Source organism: Podarcis muralis, chromosome 3, assembly GCF_964188315.1.
Source record: "Podarcis muralis chromosome 3, rPodMur119.hap1.1, whole genome shotgun sequence".
In the NCBI taxonomy this organism is placed as follows: Eukaryota; Metazoa; Chordata; class Lepidosauria; order Squamata; family Lacertidae; genus Podarcis; species Podarcis muralis.
This window is the reverse complement of record NC_135657.1, coordinates 38,473,892-38,484,101: the sequence shown is the minus strand read 5'-3', so window position 1 is coordinate 38,484,101 and position 10,210 is coordinate 38,473,892. Positions and strand designations below refer to the sequence as shown.

Below are 10,210 nucleotides of genomic sequence, written 5' to 3'. Positions count from 1 at the left end.
CCTTGCACCGGCCGGCCGGGGTGGGGCGGGGGTCAGCTACGGCGTTTGCCCGGGGCAATCGAAGATCGGCTTTGCTTTGGCCCCTTCGAGGGGCTTTTGTTCCGAACATGACGAACGCCCGGGAGTTCCCCCCAATGCAGAAGGAAGCGGGAAGGGACCCCGAGCTGGATTTGTGCGGCGCCTTTAACTCCTCCGCCCTTGCCCCGCCCGCCCAGGCTCAATCTGAGCCTCCTCCGCCGCCGCGTGCACATCCTGCCAGGCCAAACCCCACCTTCCCCGCGCGGAGCCTGGAGGGCGGCAGCCGAGCTCCGACCGTGCCTGGCCGATGAGCAAGTAGCAGGGCGTGGGGAGGTGCCCGCCTGCCCGAGGAGGGAGCGGACCAGAAGCGGAACTCCGGCCTGGCAGAAGTAAGTGGCTGTGGGCGCTGGAGATTTCCTGAAATCCGATTAGGAGTTGCTAATTCCAGCCCCTCCCGCTGCTGGCAGCAGGGCCTCGGGACCCCCCCCCCCCCGGCGCCGCCACTACCAGCCCTGCCCCGAACTTTCCGGCACCAGGCCAGGTAAGCGACTGGCCGGGGGGAGAATTTGGCGTCTCCGTTACTTGCAAGAACTTGGAGGAAGCCAGGGTGATCTTACTTGCTTTTTAGTCCAGGGAGACGAGGGTTTTTGAGGGGCTCCCTTTCTGTCCTTAGTTAAGGGTCGAAGAATGTCTAGGGGAGCAGCGACCTTCTCTTAAATGCTGTCTGTTAAAAGGGTGCTGGGGGGAAAGGGATACTCGATCTACCTCAAATCTCCGATCCAGCATTTTATACCTTGTATGTATGGCTGGAAGCAGATCTGGGTGGGAGCCAACTTATGTGTAACGCTCTGCACGGCCTGGGCTGGGCCAAGCCAGAAGGAACAAGCAGGATCAGCCTGGCACTCTGGAAGGGGAAGGCGCATTTCTTGGAGGATCCCTTTAAAGCCACTGGCTAAACTCCCTGGGGATGCCCTCCCTACACCCCTTGCAGAGCCATGCGCTTCTCCAGCAAGCTTGTGCAGTGAAATGCCGGGTCTAGAGAGAATGATCAAACGCTGCTTATCTCCTATCTGATTTTTCTCCTGGTGTACTTTCTTTTTTGGGAATGAAGCCAAGCAACGGGAGGTGGCATGGGAAGAGCATCCTTGTCTGCACCGACATATTACTGAGCAGTTGGGAGAATGACCCTGTGCTTTGTAGGACAAAGCAGAATTATTAGCATTCTGGGCTTGGTAGCTGGGTTCGTATTCAGGACAGGGTCATAGCAGGGATAGTCAGTGTTGTGCCTCCCATATGTTGTTGGACTGCAACTCCTAAAACCCCATACCAGTGCCCATGCTGGTTGGGGCTGATGGGAGTTGGGAGTCCAACATCATCTGGAAGCAGGGCCGACCCAAGGTATTTTGGCTCCTAAGGCAAGCCAGAAAATGGCACCCCACTCCCTGCCAGGGAAGAAGGGGCGTGTGGAGATCTACATCAGGAGCAAGGGGAGGAGTAAATATCTACATTGGGACCTGCTGCTCCTGTGGATTTGCCGCCCAAGGCAGTTGCTTCACCTTGCCTCATGAGTGGACTGGCCCTGTCTGGAAGATGTCATGTCAAGACGCCTCCTTGTTAGTTCCTTGCCGTTTTTAATTGATGTTGTCTGTGCACTTCAGGAGGTGAATCACTGCTGAGGTCTCTCTGGGACCCCCTCTCTATATTGCACATAAGAGCACCCACGTTTTTCATCTGTATTGATGATAAAAACATAAGAAGATCTCTGCTGGATTATCCCAAAGGCCCATCTGATCCACCACCCCGTTCTAACAGTGGCCAACCAGGTGCCTGTGGGAAGCCCCTAAACTAGTATTTGAAGCACTAAACTAGTATTTGGAGACCTAAATGTTTAATGAAGTTAATAGCTCTTGCTTTGTTTACTTATTTCTACAAGCAGAGAGCCTTTCACTTCTAAAGCCAACCACTAGCCTCTAATCTGTCCAGTTTAAGATGACCTAATAGCCACTGTTGACTTATGTCATAGTTATGTCCTATATAAACAACTAAATACGTGCTTGAAGTATCAGTGGAAAAATCTCACTCTACTCCTTGGACTGTGCATCTAGGCATCCAAAACTGGCCACTTTTTATGGACTTGGAGGCAGTGGTTGATGACTAATAGTTTCTCTTTGGTAGATAGAGCCCAAGGCCAGGGTCCTCCACTGTTGTGTAGGAGCACGCACAGGATGGCCGTGCTAAATTGTAGTCTGTTTTTTTTCTTACAGTCAATATGAATTCCCAGTATCTGTTGGGTTTCCAATGAGTTGTCCTGCTGACTCCTTCAGCCTGAAACAGCTAAACTAGCGTCTTCCTGCCCTACTTCTCAGGGCTGGAGTATAGGACTACAGTTCCCAACAGACCCAGTCATGCAAGAACATCTACATGTCACCATATTTGTTCCCCCCATGGCCTCATGTAGCTGCTGCATTCTACTGTGTTCCTCATGGATGCTTTTGTTCTCATGCTGAGTGTTCTTTTTTTTTTCCATTCATTTTTGTGGCTCTGGAACATGAAGTACTTTGGGATGGCTGGATGCAGCTCATGGCTGTTCTTTGTGCTCTGCTGGATTTATTGTGGCAATCTGTAGCTTTTCCTTTTCACATATCTAGGAGGAATAAACATGGGACTTTCAGTGGTGCCCCGCAAGACGAATGCCTTGCAAGACGAAAAACTCGCTAGACGAAAGGGTTTTCCGTTTTTTGAGTCGTTCCGCAAGACAAATTTCCCTATGGGCTTGCTTCGCAAGACGAAACGTCTTGCGAGTTCTTGCGAGTTTGTTTCCTTTTTCTTAAAGCCGCTAAGCCGTTAATAGCTGCTAAGCCGCTAATAGCCGTGCTTCGCAAGACGAAAAAACCGCAAGACGAAGAGACTCGCGGAACGGATTAATTTCGTCTTGCGAGGCACCACTGTACTTGCACTGATAGGGTACTTCCATAACATTAAAATGGAAACCGCTGTGGATTTTCCTCCTGCAGTGTAAGCCAAGCTTCCTCCTGACTTGCCAGTGTAAATGACAGTCATACACACTAGTTCATTCAATAGTCACTTTTCGCTCTTTACCATGTTTGGACTAGGCTGCCACTTTTTGATTTTTTAATTGTCATTCATCAAAAGTTTTGTTTCCCCCTGAATTTGTTTAAAGATATAAAAGGTTTGCAAAATACACTTTGGGAATTTGGAGGATAGAGAGGAACTGGGGAAGCCATCTTATGCTGAGTCAAACCATTGATCCGTCTGGTTCAGAATTGTCTACACTGACGTGCAGCACTTCTCCGGGATTTCATAAGGATATTCCCAGTCCTACTAGAGATGCTCAGGATTGTACCTGGGACCACCTGTTGATGCTCTGCCACTGAACTGTGTTTGTTATGTCATGGACACCAGCCAAGCAGTGCTGTGCAGTCTGCTGCTGCTGCAAAAGCATTGAAATGGATTTTTCTGAACTTGGCACTGGAGATAAAATGACTTTAATATAATGGAAGGAGTGTACTTGCAAAACAATCTGCTTCTGAAATGTTATGTCTGTATGCACCCCTGAAGTGTTGGGGTGGAGGGAAAACCTTATGTGAACAGTAGCTTTGATCAAGACCAGTCCTGTTTTGATTTGGCTGCAGTTATGGAGTCTTGATTTAAAGTGAAGCAATGCGCTCCAAGGAGCACTGGGTGGGTGCTTCATACCACCGCCTTATTCCAGAGGTAGGCAATGTGGTGCCTTCTTCCAGAGGTTGTCCAGAGGTTACTGAACAACAACTTCCATCACCCCTGACCATTGACCATGCTGACTAGGGTCAACAGGAGTTGGATTCCCAACAGCACCTGAGCAATCCAATTAATCTACATTATTTGCCAAGGAAGCACAAGCACCCAAACTAAATTATGCAAATTATCTAACAGTCAATAGAAGTTTATTGTTCTAGTCAAAACCTATGACAAACCTGCGGCATCAGTACCAGTAAAACAATACAGAGCATACGTCCATAATATGAGCCAGCACCCACGATGTAAGAGAGAGGTTGCCAGAGACAACAAACTTAAATCCAGCTTGATTTCAAATCAAACCTTTGAAACACCACAATAATTTATAGTGATTTTATCTACCTCCCCTTTCCTGTTTTTGTTTGTTTGTTTGTTTGTTTTTGGGTTTTTTATTTGCAGCCAGTGCATAGAGGGACACTCTGTTTTACGAAGCTATTTTTGTTGCTCAAGGGAACTGGACCATTTCTGCCAGGGTGTACCTGCTTGCTTGTGTTCAGGGGTGCTAACTTGAATAAAATATGGGGGGCAGGTAAGCCCCGCCCTGCATAATCAATCACATGACACAGCACACAAACACCATTTGAATGGCAATGCCCATCAACAGCGGGGGGGGGGGGGGGTTCAGCCCCCTCAAATATTTTATTGGGGGGTTGAAGCCCCTTCGGCCTCTAGGAGTTGGCGCCTATGCTTGTGTTTATGAAAATTAATGATCCCTAGCTAACAGGAGCAGTAGTCAGGGATGATGGGAATTGTAGTCCCAAAACATTTGGAGGGCCAAGTTTGCCTATGCCTGGACTAAAAGCATGGTAGTAAATGGAACCTGACTGGACACCATCAGCACATTCCTGCTTTCCTCTGCAATTGTGAGGGCTTTTTAAAGAACAAGTGCTGTATTGTATGAGGTAGCTGATATCTACCACGTGTACTAAATCTGTATTGTCCATGTTATCCCCAGTTGTGTGGGGTGCTAGCAATCGGGACTGAGCCGCTGGAATGGACTGCTTGACTATTGCTTTCTCCCTTCCCCTTATAGGATGCTCTGGTGGCATTGTGACCGCCTTCTCCTTTGAGCGGTTCTGTGTAGAAGCCCTTGGCCAGGGTGTTCGTGCTGCAAAGGAGCTGGGAATGCAGGAAGCAAAGTGCTTCTTGCACTGCAGCAGGCGCCTGGGATTAATCCCAGAGGGTGGCAGGGAGCCAAGGCCTTCCCAAATACAGCAGAATGGTGTAGTGACTGAAGAGCTGGAGGCCATCGCTCTGCCTGAAAAAGTTCATTGTATTCTAGTCAGTTGCTATGTCTTCAGTGCTACATAATCTGGGAGCTGCCTGCTGACATAGCTGAAATAACTTGCAGATCACTGGATATAGCTTACAGCTGTTGATGTTTCTGTCTCAATTTTTAGGTGTAAGGACAGGCGGCATTTCTCTTGGGAAGGGCAGAGGAGGAGTGGGAGGCAGGCAGCTTCTGCATCTGCTTAGGCTGCTCTGTGTCACAGCTCCACACTCCCATCATTTTCTCCATGGCCATCTCTAGCTCATGCCCAAGATTTTGCTAAATGCCAGCTTATGCAACCCAGCAAGTCCTCCAAGAGCTAAGAACTGTTTCTTGGACTGTACCACTTCGGCTGCAGGTGTCAGTCCTCCCTGCAGATATTCAAGGATGTAAGAAAGGAAGCTGTGCTGAGTGGCAGGCAGTGTTTCACCTTGAGGAACATCTTGAATATCCTTCCATCCCTGGATTGACTCTAGACAGATTCTGCTTCCGATGAAGGTCTCTGTGTTTGGACTTGAATGTCATAAAGAGGCCCGCAGCTCAGAAATCTGCAGTCTGATACAACCATTCTCACAGATCAGAGTCCTTGTAGCTGGTCATTTTGGTCTGGCACAAGGGGAGAGGTAGAAAGCAAGGAACTCGGGACTTGACCCTGCTGCCAGCGCTGCAGAGGAACGCTGCCTCTGGGAAACTGCGCAGAACTCTTTCTGCGCTGGGAATTCAGAAGTACCATTTTTAGTTTGCATGTACAGCAGCAGGAAATTGAAGTAGCAGGAAATGTTTTCTTTCTGCAAAATCAAATGATTGTGCCAGCTATGTGAAACCCATTTCAAAGCTGCATGGTCGAGAGAGTGTGCTGAAAGGCTGAAGGGAGCGGCAGGGAGAAGAGGGTATCCCTTTCCATTCTGCAAATGTTTAGAAGCTGATTAAGCACTGGCTGATCTGATTGGCAGAGTGCCTGGTTTGGGGGAATATGGGAGACTGGGAAAGTGACTGAATTAAACAATCCAAAATAGTAGCTGTATGCTAGGACTTCAGAAAAGCAGGAAGGCCTTTTCTGGTTATAGTCTATAGACTATAGCACTTGATCTCTTGTGAGCAGTGGGGGGAAGTGTGAGTTTGGGTTGTTGTTTTTTACAGAGGATGGGGTTTGTTTGTGGGGCCACTTTAAACCTTCTTAATTGGAACGCTGATCGTCCACACAAGGCAGTATTTTGGAAACTTGGGGACTTAAAGGAAAAACATAGAATCGGCTGTTTGTTTAGTAAAACTGGGCATCGAATGATGTGTTGGATTTGGGATCCTGCCCTTGTGGGTGCCTGCCCCTTGGTCTCCAACCGCTATCCAGACAGTGCCTTGGGAATGAGTCCAGTGAGTGTGTACAAGATGCACGAAGGAGGAGAGAGGTAGCCCTAAAGCAGGCATAGGCAAACTTGGCCCTCCAGATGTTTTGGGACTACAACTCCCATCATCCCTGACCATTGGTCCTGTTAGCTAGGGATGATGGGAGTTGTCCCAAAACATCTGGAGGGCTGAGCTTGCCTGTGCCTGCCCTAAAGCATCTCCTGTCATCTTCTGCCTCCTTGCGCTGACTTAAGAAGCAAACATACGCTGAAAGATGCATCGCATCCAAGGGGAAAAGCCATAGCTCAGTGATGGAGTGCACACTTTGTGTGCAAAAGGTCCCAGCATCAATGCCCAGCATCTACAGGCAGAACTAGGAAAGGCACAGTCACTGCCAGTCACTGCTGGATGAACTAAGGGTGTGATTTGTTATAAAGCAGCTTCCTGTGATCCACATTGCCTCTTCCTATGATTTTCCTGGATGTGGGGCAAAAGACCAGCACACAGGCCTGCCAGGTTCACCCCTAGTGGCTCCACTACATGTAGAACCCCATGGCACTTGCCAGTGCAGCCAAAGCCAGGCATCATTTGTGGTAATGGCAATAGGCAGCTGGTTGACATTTTGTTAGGTTGCTTATACTGTACTTCCGTGAGAAAATGAGGAAAGACACGTTCTCATAATACGGGAATTGATAGTGGAAAATGTAAAACACGAGAAGTTACATATATGGGTCTCTTACCTTACCATCATGTTTGCAGACAAACCTTTTGTTGACGAAACACTCGTGCCTTACAGCAATAATAGCTACTGAGTTGTGCTCTGGGAAGCTAACTGTGCTAATGTGCAATTAAAATGTGCTACCTTCATCTATAAATACTCCCAGCAATTGGTTGCTGATATGATACCAGTGTTTCTAAGTACTGGCAGCAATATAACTGGGAGTGGCTCTGTAAGGAAGGTGAGCAGCTGTTTCAGCAGTCTGCCATTATAGCACCTGAAAAGTCTTATTTGTCATAAAACCAAAACAATTTGCACTATCAGTACAGAATTTGACCCGCAAGAGGGAGAAATCTGACCAAATGGCAAGCAGCTTGTGAGGAATGGCTGTGTTATAACTGTTTAAACGTAGCATTCGTTATTTCTTTTAACTTTGTGAGATGTTGAAGTTTGTTTAAAGATTGGATAAATATTCCAGAGCTATTTTTGTATAACTTTGCATTAGAGTTCATCCTGGAGAAATATCCTCCCTATTTAGCCATTCTGATATTGTACTAACAGCTGCATAATATATTCTTAAATTACAACAGTTTACTCCTCCTCTGCTTATGTACAGTTGAGGTTTTTCTGTCTTTCTACAGAAATGACATTTTTGCCTACCCAAAGAATGGCATTTATTTATGAAGCTTTATTATTTATGTTTCACCTGTTTAACAGAATATTGACCTAGAGACTAACAATAAACAAAAGATAAATCAAAATATAAATGAAGACATATTGAAAGTGCACATACCTAATAAATAAACAGCAGAAAAAAGACAGCAGTAATATATGCAAGCACTCAGATAAAAGCAGCCAACTGATAGACTGAAATACAACTAAAAATAAAAGGTTTTTGACTCCCAGACGAATGCCAAGAGTGGGGACTCCAGTGACTGAGTGTGGCCATGAAAAAGCTCATTTTTTGTCTACATATTATGTCAAAAATTCAACGCTATTGTGGAAATAAAGTATGGATCCCATTTTAAAGGAATCATTTAACTAAAAGGGGTTCAATTTGTGTCTTGTTGGCCAGATTGACCCTTCCCTAGCAGAACAGTTTCCCAACAGAAAAATGGCTGCAGTCTATGACAATGTGCATTTGTAGGAGGGAGAAAGGGAGTTGCACTACGTCTGTGTGTGGCAAGTGTTTTCATGTGCTGCAACATGCTACAAGTGTACACGAGGGTAAGTGTTAGTGCATGGAGGCTAAGTCATAAGCGAGCACAATATATGAGATAGAAGGCGTTTTCCTGCTTGTGTGGCAGTGAGCTAAGGCCAGGTGTCGTAACTTAATGCTTCCAAGCTTTTTAATGCGTGAGTGAATTTGTATGCACCTTAACTCTTCTCTTAAACAAAGAGGTGGGTGCTTTTTGTTCTGTTTTTGTTCCTTCACACTTAACAAGTATACGGGGCTGGAGTTAGTCTACTTTGACTTGCACTGCTGCATAATGTGACTCTCCCTTCTCCCCCACCCTTTCCAAGCCACTACTTTTTGTCAGCTAATAGCACTGGGTTTCCCTCCTACATATTGTTCTCAAATAGTTTCCTGTGTGCTGGCTGTTGCAGTTGCTTAAGATAACTTCAGCCATCCGTTCTGATATGGGGCTGCCCACGGGGCCATGAAATGACAGGGTGGGCTGGCTCTGTCACAGGATTGTTCCAGGATCCTTTCCTGAATTTTCAGTTTTCATTTTTAAAAGTGTCTGCCTGCTCCTTTAGATTGTGGTTTCTGTAAAGTTTACAGAAATGTAAAGGGGAAACATGCAGCGTTCTATCCAAAAGAGCTCAATAAGAAGAAAGCTTGCATTTTCAATGTTATGAGCCACAAATGCAGCCTGGTAGCGTAACAACAAGCATGTGGCGCTTGATTTTAATAAAACCAAAACAGAACACAAATGTATTATTACAATTATTTCATAAATTAAGGGTTTCATCCCATACTTATGCCCGCTGAGGGGACCTGGGAAGTGGCTTAAGTAACATATTGGGAGGTGACCCAGTCACAAGTTTCCCATCTCATGTGCCTCAGTGCTCCTATGTGCCAGACTTGGTTCTGTGGCTGAGGACCTGCATCAGGGACACCCTGTATCTGAGGGGGACACACACACATCCATGTCATAATTGTCCAAGTGTGCTTTCTGTTAGCAGGCCGACTTCTTTAGAATAATGAAACCACAGATCAGGAAATGGTTGCTATGATGAATATGAATGTGCCTGGTGATTCCGTTTCACTCCGCCCTGCCCAGTGAGTCAGAGAAAGAGAGAGAGAATGACTGGTCTGGTCTGCTTGGAAATATGCATACCTTGTGGAGTGAGAAGTTGTGTGAACTTGTTTTTTGTGACTTTTACCCTGATGTAAACTAGTTTTCTCTCTCGTGATAGCTGCCATCAAGTCCCTAGAGGCAGTTAAACCTTGGTAAGATATTTGCTGACATATATTGCCCCAAAGCATAGTTCTGAGGTAAATTTGACTTTTGTCTTTCAGAACAAGCAGCCTAGAGGGGTATGTAGAATGCTTGAACTCAGCTGGGAGTAACTCTGTGACAAACATTGTTTTGAGTGTGGAAAGTTCTGGTTTGTGAAGGGTGGATTTGTTTGTCTTCCCATATAGGAAACTATGTACATTGAGGATCTATTTCACTATGTGAATGGAAGGCAGAGCTGCTGATGGATTCCTGTAGCATGTAGATGTACAGATATATGTGCATACAGTGAAATGGGCACATCTTCATGTGGGTTGCAAAATACTGTAATTTCCACACATGCAGGCAGTAGTGAATCTCTACCATGTACACAGGGACCCTGTGGCCCTCCCAATGATCTTGTACTCCAGCTTCAATCATACTTGACAATTGGTTATGTTGGCTGAGGCTGATGGATCTTTTTGCATTAGAAGAAAAGGCGTTTTAAAAAAATACATTGTCCCAGAATGCTAGCTGAATAATGATGTCAGCATCACCTGGAAAAAATAGGAGCTACTATGTCACTATCAATGATAATGCTCCCAGGTGCTGGACATCGCA

The 10,210-nt window shown here is 46.2% G+C and overlaps 1 protein-coding gene across 3 annotated transcripts in view; it reads left to right on the top strand.

Annotated features, from left to right (window-relative positions):
• Positions 1-247: 247 nt before the first annotated feature.
• Positions 248-10,210, top strand: part of CAPN11 (calpain 11) — a 32,322-nt gene continuing 22,359 nt past the window's right edge. Inside the window, exon 1 of one of the 3 annotated variants that reach the window (XM_028724358.2) lies at positions 248-407. The gene's annotated coding sequence lies outside the window, so the exon portion shown is untranslated. The other 2 variants (XM_028724357.2, XM_028724359.2) reach the window with 2 other exon arrangements.